The sequence below is a fragment of the Erpetoichthys calabaricus genome, chromosome 7, assembly GCF_900747795.2.
Source record: "Erpetoichthys calabaricus chromosome 7, fErpCal1.3, whole genome shotgun sequence".
In the NCBI taxonomy this organism is placed as follows: domain Eukaryota; kingdom Metazoa; phylum Chordata; class Cladistia; order Polypteriformes; family Polypteridae; genus Erpetoichthys; species Erpetoichthys calabaricus.
This window is the reverse complement of record NC_041400.2, coordinates 137,608,541-137,620,914: the sequence shown is the minus strand read 5'-3', so window position 1 is coordinate 137,620,914 and position 12,374 is coordinate 137,608,541. Positions and strand designations below refer to the sequence as shown.

At 37.7% G+C, this 12,374-nt stretch overlaps 1 protein-coding gene across 2 annotated transcripts in view; it reads left to right on the top strand.

Moving 5' to 3' along the window:
- elovl7a (ELOVL fatty acid elongase 7a) overlaps window positions 1-12,374 on the top strand; it is a 43,235-nt gene that overhangs the window by 872 nt on the left and 29,989 nt on the right. The window contains exon 1 of one of the 2 annotated variants that reach the window (XM_051929703.1): window positions 8,022-8,094. The exons of the other annotated variant lie outside the window; for it this stretch is intronic. The gene's annotated coding sequence lies outside the window, so the exon portion shown is untranslated. Of the gene's footprint in view, window positions 1-8,021; window positions 8,095-12,374 lie in introns of those variants that run through there. 2 annotated transcript variants of the gene reach the window in all.

Genomic DNA, 12,374 nt, shown 5'->3' with positions numbered 1-12,374 from the left:
GGGCTGGTCTGCATAGAGGTCTCTCCATGTCACCGTGGGCTTTTCTTCAGTCATGCCAACAACACCAAATCCTGAAATTGTGTCTTACAGTCACTGGTAACTGTAAATGAGCCTCTTAGAAGTGAGTGTGGTTGTGTGTATCTTGTGATGGATTGGTGCCCCAACCCTGCAAACAGCACATAGTCTCTCCTGAACAGACATTTTGATAAGCAGATTTGTAAATTGGTGAACTTCAAATTTTCCTTTTGTTATGTTCATCCATCCATCCATCCATTATCCAACCTGCTATATCCTAACTACAGGGTCACGGGGGTCTGCTGGAGCCAATCCCAGCCAACACAGGGCGCAAGGCAGGAAACAAACCCCGGGCACGGCGCCAGCCCACCGCAGTTTGTTAATGTCCATCCATTTATTTTCTAGCTTGCTTATCTATTAAATGTATAGAGCTGTTGCTTAAAATGGAAGTTGATGATAACAGTAATATGTATCATTATAATGTATACCATGTCATATGCAATTTATGCATTTTTTGGCAGTATAGCAGTGCAGCAGTTGCAAAGTACAAATAAGCATTGACCATTACAGATGTTAATGATGAACTGGTACTTGTCATTTACATTTCTCATAGTAAGTGGCCTGCAATTTAGGAAGAAAGTTGTCAGGATGAAAATAGACAGTTACTCAAAAACTACTCAAGTCAGTGTTGATATAATCAATAATAAATTAATATAAATTTTACTTAGAATAAACTGAGCAAAAGGTCAACAATGAGTCGAGAGGTGTGAGGAGGAGGTTGGGAGTGTGCAGTGATTGCTTGTTGTCACACCCACCACACAACAGCCCTCCTGGATTGGGACCCAAGTGCAGTGGTTGACACCACACTGGAACAAGTTTTCCCTGTCAGTTGGAGGACCTTCTGGCAGAGCTGGATGCAGATTAACGTCATACCCAGGACGAAGAAATTGAAGGTTAATGGCCTTGCTCAAGGTGTTCCATAATTGAAAACCTGCAGCAATATGCTGTGCGACTGACAACGGATTTCATTCCCCTGACTCCCCAGGCAATTTTATTCTCTGTGGGGTTGAACAGTTTATTTGTATGTGTAAACTAATCATGAGTTGTCTCATGTTAGGGCTAGTTTCTGCTTGGCATTGTTGCTAATGGGATCAGCTTAAACCTTGACCTGAATACATCAGGGCTGTTTTATAGGTATACTATACTGTTAATGCATTCCTTTTCATTTTGGTAGTTGTATGTGCTTCATCTTTAGTTTGCTTAATGTTTTTGGTGGTATTTGGTGTACTGTATTGGTAAAGCATTGCAATTCAAAACACAAAGCTGGCAGTTGATGCTCGCTTTGTGTGCCTGAGTTTGTCATTTAAACTGTGAGTGCTCCAATTATAAAAATTATGTATGTAAACATTTTGGATTAAAGTGCCATCAAATATGTTCCAAAACAATCATTTAACCAAGATTTTTGCAATGCCATGTGGTTCACTTTGTTACTCATGTTTTAATATTGCTAAATACCTTTTCCACAACATTTATGAGATCGCATTACTGTATTTCTTCAAATGTTGAATTATTATTAATAAAAAAAATATCTATATTCTTTTCAGTGATGTCATTGGGCGAGGCTTCAGTGTTCAGCTTCTGATCATCCTGAGATGCCCCCCACTGTTCTGTCTGAGTGACATATGTGACTTGTGGAAAACTCCAAGGGACACATACACACACACACTTTCTTTGCTCTGATATGTGTGTAAGACTTGTGTAAAACTTCAAGGGGTACACCCCACCTTTGATCATGTATGGGAGTGTGTGTGGCTAAGACCCGTATATCGGCAAATCATAATAATATGCCTTATTTTTTTTTTCTTGTTTGATTATACACCGTCTTCTATAGCATTCAATTTTACAACCCATTGCCCTGTCAAAAACAACGCAAAAGACTTCATTTTTTTTCAATGAGCACAGACTTTTTTTTTTTAAAGTATAATTGACCTTGAAGTGTTCATTTAAACGTTAACCCCATATTACTGTTTAATCCAAAAGCTTTTGTTCATCAAAATGACACAGTTTATAGTTCTGAGCTTTCTGGTGCTTACAGGATGGTTGATGTTCAGGCTGGAAAACTGTGAATATTTAACTACGGGGTGAAAATAAATTGAATTGTCAGAGGGCAAAAGGTGAATACTGTATACATACTGTACCGTAACTCAGAAAAATCAGTTTCTTTTAAACAACTTTATAAATTGACAGTTTCCACTCACTTAAATATATATTTTAAATCTTTAATTGTTTTGCTAATTACAAATTGGCACTGTAGAAGTATGGATGTGTGCATGAGTGAGCCCTGTGATGGACTGGTGGCTTGACCTTGGCTCATTTCTGGTTCGTGTCAAGTCCTGTTGGGATGTAACCCCCCTTTCTCGCACTCTGATTGATCTGAAACAAAAAGGGATTTCTTCAGGTATCTGTTTTATAAATAAATGGGAGCTTGGCTGAAGTGACGAACAGGCCATTTTAAAAATCTGCAGTAGACCTTGCAATCTGCCACAGTGCAATTCCCACACCAGAGTTATTCACTATTCACTGTGTGTTATTGGAAGATTTTTTTTTCTTTTTGGATCAAACCTTTATTGAAAGGCAGAAAATCTTTACATATAATAACAGAAGCTCCTTTGATCTTATGCTGGGTGTTCCAAAACGATCCAATTTAAAAACGGGAAGATTTCCAGACAGAGAAAGAAAGTAGGTATTGGAAGACTTCCAGCGAGAGACAAGGGAGCAGTTCTCCCTAAGTCACACAGCCTCTTCTGGATTGCAGAAAGTTGGAGAGAAGAGAGGTCTTACAGTATTAAAATGTGAGGAAGAAGAGAAAAGTCAGTAGAGAATATAGGTGGATTAGTAGAAGTTAGTGATGATGCAAAATAACAGATTGACTTTCCTCATGTTTCTTAGAAAGTGAAGGCCGCGTCTTAAAGTAATTTGCTCTTTGTACAGGGCATGATTATAATGTCAACAAGGGCATGTAAATGGCAGATTGTTGTTATTTAGGAATCCGTGTAATGCTTACTCGTTTATGTTGTTGTAGCATACTCTTTATTTGGAGTAATCTGATTTGTATTTATATAACATGGAATGTAATGGATGTGTGCTGTATAAGAAAAAAATTAGTTTAATTGGGATTGGAATCTAGGATGATAGGATTATGAGGTTGAAGTGTTACGCTCTGCAGCACCATGCCACTGTAACTGATATTTATACACTGCCCAAATGCTATATGGAGAATAATACTTTAATTATACTAACTCTTCATAATAATAAGTCTTTGTGAATTTAATAAGTACTTTTTTCAATTCTATTTAAAAACTAACACCTATTTGCCATTTTAAGTCAATTCTATTTATAGAGCACATTTAAAAACAACAGATGTCAACCAAAGTGCTGTACAGCTTCCATAAATACACCTTACACACAAACACACACACACATATATATATATATATATATATATATATATATATACAGCAAATAAAGCTTAAGTGCCCTCTAAGCTTAAGTCTGGATCTTGGCACAACTAATAACTTCTGGTCAGAGGACCTCAGTACACACATCACATTTTATTTTCTCTTACTAACCCCTGGCAGAAGTCCTTGTCTGTTGATTCCTTGAACTGTAACAGTTTTGATTAATAAGTTATTCATTTATGGGATAAAATGCAGCTACTGTATGTTGACCATTTTCTTAATATGAATTTAACTTCCTGTGGTACATTGCATATTGTAGTATGTTACAAATTGTTACATATTTTTGGTTTAAGCCCAGGTCTCATCCTCCTTCCTTATTTACCTGTTAAATTTTACATGAAAGTTGTGTAGGGGCTCTATGTATGTTTTTTTTTTGTTTTTTTTAAACTACATCCCCCTTTTTATGTAAATCTGCCAGACCTGAGCCTCATTCAAATGAGAGGGAAGTGAGTGGAGGTTTAATTGTAACATCACTTTGTAACATCAATTGTATCATCATGTTCCCCAGATGGTTATGGCAATTTTTAACCCTTCACCTGTGTCATTTTAAAAGATAGGGAAAGGCTTAGTGATATAGTGACCATAATATGCTCTGGAATCATTTGAATAGGAGAGAGGCATGCAAAAGATGAATTAAAAACTATATAACTGAAGTTAATTATAAAGGTGCAGAGAGTGATTGTTAAGGCATGTGATAGGTTGTCAGACCTAGTATGTCTTTCAATAGAAAGAGTTTGAAGGAGCTATGTTTTTTCCAGCTTTTAGCTGACGTTCTGTATATTGCAATGATCTTCTTTCTTCCTCTTCTTTCGGCTGCTTCCGTTAGGGGTTGCGAAAGCGGATCATCTTCTTCCATATCTTTCAGTCCTCTGCATCTTGTTCTGTTACACCCATCACCTGCATGTCCTCTCTCACCACATCCATAAACCTTTGCTTAGGCCTTCCTCTTTTCCTCTTCCCTGGCAGCTCTATCCTTAGCATTCTTCTCCCAATATACCCAGCATCTCTCCTCTGCACATGTCCAAACCAACGCAATCTCGCCTCTCTGACTTTGTCTCCCAAACGTTCAACTTGAGTTGACCCTCTAATGTACTAATTTCTAATCCTATCCATCCTCGTCACACCCAGTGCAAATCTTAGCATCTTTAACTCTGCTACCTCCAGCTCGGTCTCCTGGTTTCTGGTCAGTGCCACCGTCGCCAACCCATATAACATAGCTGGTCTCACTACCATCCTGCAGACCTTCCCTTTCACTCTTGCTGATACCCGTCTGTCACAAATTACTCCTGACACTCTTCTCTACCCATTTCACCCTGCCTACACTTTCTTTTTCACCTCTCTTCCACAATCCCCATTACTCTGTACTGTTGATCCCAAGTATTTAAACTCATCCACCTTCGCCAACTCTACTCCCTGCATCCTCACCATTCCACAGAACTCCCTCTCATTTACACACATGTATTCTGTCTTGTTTCTACTGACATTCATTCCTCTACTCTCTCGTGCATATCTCCACCTCTCCAGGGTCTCCTCAACCTGCTCCCTACTATCACTACAGATCACAATGTCATCAGCAAACATCATAGTCCACGGGGACTTCTGTCTAATCTCGTCTGTCAACCTGTTCATCACCATTGCAAATAAGAAAGGGCTCAGAGCTGATCCCTGATGTAATCCCACCTCCACGTTTGAATGCATCCGTCGCTCCTACTGCAGACCTCACGACTGTCATACTTCCCTCGTACATATCCTGTACAACTCTTACATACTTCTCTGCCACTCCCGACTTCCTCATACAATACCACAGCTCCTCTCGAGGTACCCTGTCATATGCTTTCTCCAGGTCCACAAAGATGCAATGCAGCTCCTTCTGGCCTTCTCTAAATGGCTCCATCAACATCCTCGGAGCAAATATTGCATCTATGGTGCTCTTTCTTGGCATGAAACCATACTGCTGCTCACTAATCATCACCTCATTTCTTAACCTATCTTCCACTACTCTTTCCTATAAATTCATGTTGTGGCTCATCAATTTTATTCCCCTGTAGTTACTGCAGTCCTGCACATCCCCCATATTCTTAAATATCGGCACCAGTACACTTTTTCTCCATTACTCAGGCATCCTCTCGCTTTCCAAGATTCCATTAAACAATCTGGTTAAAAACCCCACTGCCATCTCTCCTAAACACCTCCATGCTTCAACAGGTATGTCATCTGGACCAACGGCCTTTCCATTTTTCATCCTCTTTCATCCTCTAGCTGTCCTTACTTCCTCCTTGGTAATCCGTTGCACTTCCTGATTCACTATCTCCACATCATCCAACCTCTTCTCTTTCTCATTCTCTTCATTCGTCAGCCTCTCAAAGTACTGTTTCCATCTGCTCAACACACTCTCCTTGCTTGTGACTACGTTTCCATCTTTATCCTTTATCACCGTAACCTGCTGCACATCTTTCCCAGATCGGTCCCTCTGTCTAGCCAATCGGTACAGGTCCTTTTCTCCCTCCTTAGTGTCCAGCCTCTCATACAACTCATCATACACCTTTTCTTTAGCCTTTGCCACCTCTCTCTTCACCTTGTGCCTTATCTCCTTGTACTCTTGTCTACTTTCTCTGACTATCCCACTTCTTCTTTGCCATCCTCTTCCTCTGTATACTCTCCTGTATTTCCTCATTCCACCACCAGGTTTCATTTCCTCCTTCCTCTTTCCAGATGTCACGCGAAGCACCCTTCTTGCCGTCACCCTTACTACATCTGCTGTAGTTTCCCAGCTGTCTGGTAACTCTTCACTGCCACCCAGTGCCTGTCTCACCTCCTCCCTAAACTCAACCTTGCAGTCTTCCTTTTTCAACTTCCACCATTTGATCCTTGGCTCTGCCCTCACTCTCTTCCTCTTCTTGATCTCCAACGTTATCCTACAGACCACCATCCTATGCTGCTTAACTACACTTTCCCCTGCCACCACTTTGCAATCTTCAATTTCCTTCAGATCATCTCTTCTGCATAGGATGTAATCTACCTGTGTACATCTTCCTCCACTCTTGTACGTAACCCTATGTTCCTCCCTCTACTTAAAATACGTATTCACCACAGCTATGTCCATCCTTTTGGCAAAATCCACTATCCTCTGACCTTCTTCATTCCTCTCCTTGACACCATACCTACCCATCACCTCCTCGTCTCCACTGTTACCTTCACCAACATGCATATTGTAATCCGCTCCAATCACCACTTTCTGTCCCTTGGGTACACTGTTCATCACTTCATCCAATTCACTCCAAAAATCTTCTTTCTCACCCATTGCACACCCAACTTGTGGTGCATATGCTTTAACAACATTCATCATCACACCTCCAATTTCCAGCTTCATAATCATTAATCTGCCTGACACTCTTTTCACCTCCAAAACACTCTTGACAGACTGTTCCTTCAGAATAACTCCTACCCCATTTTTCCTCCCATCCACACCATGATAGAACAATTTGAATCCACCTCCAATCCAGCTGGCCTTAATCCCCTTCCATTTAGTCTCTTGCACACACAATATATCAACCTTCCTTCTCTCCATCATATCTGCTAACTCTCTCCCCTTACCAGTCATACTGCCCACATTCAAAGTTCCTACCCTCAGTTTCACTCTCTTTACTTTCCTCCTCTCCTCCTGCCTCCGGACACGTCTCCCCCCTCTTCTTCTCCTTCTTCTTTGGCCAACAGTAGCCCAATTTCCGCCAGCACCCTGTTGGCTAACAGTACTGGTGGCAGTCGTTGTTAACCCGGGGCTCGACCGATCCGGTATGGAGATTTGTATTGTTGTCCGCATATTGCAATGGTGATCTAGAAAGAAAAGGTGTTGTAGATGAGTATTAAAGAAATAATTCAGAATTTCACAGTTCAGGAACGGTGTGCTTGTGAGCTACATGTGCAGTTGTTTTAGACTTTGCAGTGCATTTTAGCCTAGTGGAAGCTAGACTGCCTTCTGGTGCACCTCATCTGGGCAGGCTGGTCAGATTCAGGCCTATTTCCCTGACTGTCTTAAAAGGCTTTACAACAGTTTGGCTGCTTGGGAGATACATCATAGCACCATGATGCTCACCCTAGCAACTCATTGACTCTATACTGAGAAAGAAAAATGAACCTGTTATACACTCAAAAGTTTAAAAAATATATAGTAAGGGTAGGGTAGAACAAGGCAGGAGTTATTTTACTTCATTTTGTACAGTGATTGTTTTTGGTGTTTTTTTTAATCTCCAGTTGATGCCAAATTCCAGAGCACTTTCTTATTACAGGTATTAATTCACGAAAATGCCTTCCTGCAATAGTTTGGTGTATTTTAAGTGCTAATAATCTTTATGGTAACATGTAAGCTTTTTTAATTTGCTAAGGCCTGGGACATTTTTACAAAATTTTGAAAGAACTATTTAAATGGATAAAGAGTGACATATTTTCAAGGTGTGGAATTTAAAACAACTTTTCTATTTTTTTTTTCAATCTTTCCTTGGGTTATTTGATCCAATGAGGATACAAAGACAGGAATTTTAGCGGCAACCATTTACTGTGCAAGGCAAGTTAAAAAAAAAAAAAATCCATTCAAGTAAAACATAAAGCTTAAGATAAATCAATGCCTCTACTGTCTTTCTGTAACATTTTGTCATTAGATGGTCTCTTTGTTTCTCAAAGTAACACACAGTTACTTTATATGGGAGTATGAATTGTTACTTATATCAAATCAATATATAGAACTAAATATGCATTGTGCAAATGACAAACAAAGTAATTGTGTACATAATATACCACAGTACTGTTTTAGAGCATTCCATTCCTTATTAAGCCTTTAAAAAATAAATAATTCAAAAGGTTAGGATTCTTATTCCTTTCAAACAAGCGAACATTGCCAAAAAAAAAAATTGGTAGTCTCCTAATGTGAGCTGTTTTATCTAGGGTTTATTGTCTGTCCATTTTCCTGCTGATCACTCTGTTTACTAAAACACATTCATGTATATATTGTAGCCCATTACTGTCATTGCAAAACACATTTATGGATGTATGTGAGTGAGTTTCATGAGTAGCTGAATATCTTTTTTAAGTCACATTTTTGAATTTGTGTCATTGTTTATTTTTCTACAGTTCTTTTCTCCCACTGTGATTGCTACTTCCAGCCTGAAAAAGTTTGCTTTGACTGGACAGAACTAGACACTAAAAATGGGCAAATTGATTGTCTAGACTGTAGATCTTTATAAATGTCTAACATTTTCAGCTGTCTGGATCATCTGCTTGTTCAAAAGGCAAATCTTGATTTGTCATTTCTGTTTAGTGTGTTTCTTTGAAATTGATCCACAATATGCTGTTGAGTGCTGGAATAGCATACATTTGTTTTACTCCCATACTATTTGGAGAGTAAAGCACTGCATGTGCAGGCATACCTTTGATGCTGTATTATATACTGTACTTGTGTGATTGTTTGGGTATATGTGTGTATTTTATCACTGTTTGCTTTTTGGTTGGTGAACTTCAGGCTTTTTCAGTGTTTTCATTCAAACTTGTCATTTACAATTTCCTGTATGTATTGCACAGATGTATGTCAAGAAAGATGAGCAACATAATATGTAATGTTTTTTCAAGAAGGAAAACATAGTAATGTGCTTTCTGTGATCACTATACAGATGAGGCACATTACCATCAGAAATGTACTTGGTCAAAATGTAGAATAGTAATCCTGCACAGCTTGTATATTTGCCCTCAGAAAAGGCTTGGATATACAGTACCAGTACTTTGTCATTTTTCTGCATTTATGGCAGTATTAATATTGCATCCTCCCTTTGAGAAACAAATTAGCAAGTGTGTACAACAAATACTTATTTACCTTGTAATATTATTGGATCTTTGTTTTTCTGTTATGTTTAGTGTTTGTGTTATTTGACAAATGATTTATAAATAAATAAAAGTAAACTATTTACATAATGAAGGTTATATTAGATAAATTCAAATGCATACAGCAGCAGAAACATAAAAGATGCCATCAACAAATCTGAAAAGTATAAGCTAGAAAATAATGTTGTCTTGATGTTGTACAGCAATAGATTGATATTAATTTACAATGTCATTAGAATATAATATTGTTGGCCATTTGCTTGTGCTGCATTAATTGTATACATTGTATAACTGGGATAAACCATTCATATTTTTCTCAAATGGCATGACTACTTTAAAACTGAGTGTACCATTTCTCATTGGTTGTGTTTCAGAACTTAATTTCGTCAGCAATGCAATAATTTATTACCTAAAAACGATTGTATAAATGTGCTTTTTGTACTGATGCTTCATTTTTCTACTTTTTGATTAGCATAATTTAGTTGATTAGGCAAATTTGGAGTGGGTGTATGAGCTCAAACAGAGTCATGATTTGCAGCATTCCATAGAGATTTACTTCTTAGAATATACGTAAGAAAACACAGCATAAAAGGTTCTGCTGTTGGCAAAATAAAGACAGAGTTTTGGAACAGAAAAAACAGTACATAGTTGTTCTAGTAAGTGACTTATAAAGCATTAGATGCTGGACAAAAATGGGGTTTAGCCAGTTGGCATCTACTATATGACATTATTGAGTAGACCACACAGATTATACAAATGTGGTTTGATGCATAGTGTTGTCATGGCACCAAAGAATTATTATAGTTATGATAATATAAGAAGTTATTAAACTAGTGAGGTATAAATAGATTATTTGTCTCCACTTACACATTTTTATAGCTTAGCTTTGCTTGATCTAGATCAGCTGTAAAAATCAAATCATTATGAAGATAACCTGTGTAACATTTATTTGTAAATTCCTATATGTATTTCTGAAATATTTGTGAATTTTTGTGCTTACTACATATACAGTAATGCAAGTTTAAAGTCATTTTTGAGAGTATTGCTCCAGCTGTGCAAGTACTCAACTTTGTTTAAGCATCTCCCCAGAATGTGACACAGAAGTACTTGAGTTGTGCAATTGGCAATGTGAAAGCATTTTCTTTTAAGGAGAGCTTGTAAGCTGCACAGGAATTGCTGAATGATTTCTGGGAGTGTGAAATAGTACCTGAACCACTCAGTCAGTTGTCAGCTTCACTTGGCTTGTTACATTTTCCTTGACAGATCAGGGGGATGAGTGGGTGTATTGCAGAATGAATCAGAGACAGACAGATTTGCCTAACAAGAGTACTGACTTATTTATTTTTATATTATCCTTTTAGAATAAAGTGAGTCACAAAACACTCGACAGCTGAACCATAGTCTCAAAGTCTCCCTGTGCTTCATGACTTGTGAAAGTTTTGATTTTGGCAAGAGTTTTAACAATTTTTGACACCTTTTATTTTGTGTGTGTTGCAAAGTTGTTGGATTTTTTTAATGGATTTTCTCAATTTACACATTGATTTTCTTTTGTTGATTTCATATTTTAGTGTGTCCAGTCTATAGTATAAGCCTCGGCATCAGACATAATGCAAAAAAACAAACCTTGGATGTGATGCCAGACCACTAAAGCACTCAATTGATGTGCCACACTTAGATTTGCTCACAGTATGTCACTTAATACTTGAGAAGTAACCTAGCATGTAAGTGTGGAAGGCAACTAAAGTGCTTTTATAAAAATCATAAGCTGTAGTGACAAACTCAATAGAGTAAGCTACTGACTAAAAACCTCATTTGAGCTGTAACCCTGCAGTGTTCAAAATGACACAGTGCCACCTTCCTGAAGTAATGTTTGGATTTGTACATTTTTTCTTGTAGTGTTTTTCTGTTTGGATTTACCTGATAGTCATTCTAGATTCCTTTCCCTGACCATATATTTAACAAGGTCTGTTTTGCTATACATATAGCTAGAAGCAGACAACATGCATTTCTGATGTGGCAGGTGCTAAGCTGAGTTATTAATTGCTTCACAGTAGTCACTGCATTCGTAGTCTGGTGCACATATGTTATATGCTTTAAAGTTCTTTAATTATACATTTGGGACCTCTCATGATATTTATATCCTTGTTTACTGTTTTTATAAAAACTAACATTTTGATGCAGAAGTACGTAAAGCAGCATTTAATATAATCCATATTTGTTCAAACCATTTAAGATGCAAGGTAAATTATTCAAGACACAATAAATTCCACTTAGTTTAAACTGATTCATTAAGAGAATAGGTAGATGGATATAGTTTTATTTGTTCTTAATTATATTTTTTCTAATACATGCAATGCAGAAGTTGCAAATGTCACTTAGATTTTAAATATGTACAAAATTCTTCCAATGTTTGCATATTATCCCTGAAATTGGTCTTTCTGTGTACTGTTCGTAAATTACAGTGTAACTAACTAATCTAAGGTGTTTTATTAAATTAAGATAGTTTAAATGAATCAAAATGGTGAATTTACATATATTAATAAAACTGCAATAATTCATGAATGCTAAAAATATGAATGAAGATGTTTTGAGCTATCAAATCTGTTAGTAGTACATATCTTTTATGGCTAGGTGTGGTAGCATGGTCCTTAGTGCTGTTACCTCACTGGTCCTGAAGACTGGGTAAGAATCCTGGTCTGCCTATTGTCTCTGTGAGTTTGGTGCTTTCTTCCACACTCAATGGAGGGTTCTCATCAATTGCTCCCTTTTCCTTTGTATGTTCGAAACATGTGCCACACTTGGCTTGGCAACTATGGGTTTTCTTACCCATATCTTCGTGGTGGGATATAGACCATCCACTTGCCCACCTCTTAATGAACACACTTGAGTACTCTCCTTCCACAACTCTTGTGTCACTCTTCTCGACCCTTATCTCTTTTTATCTTAGTGATTCTTCACTTAGTCTCTCATCAC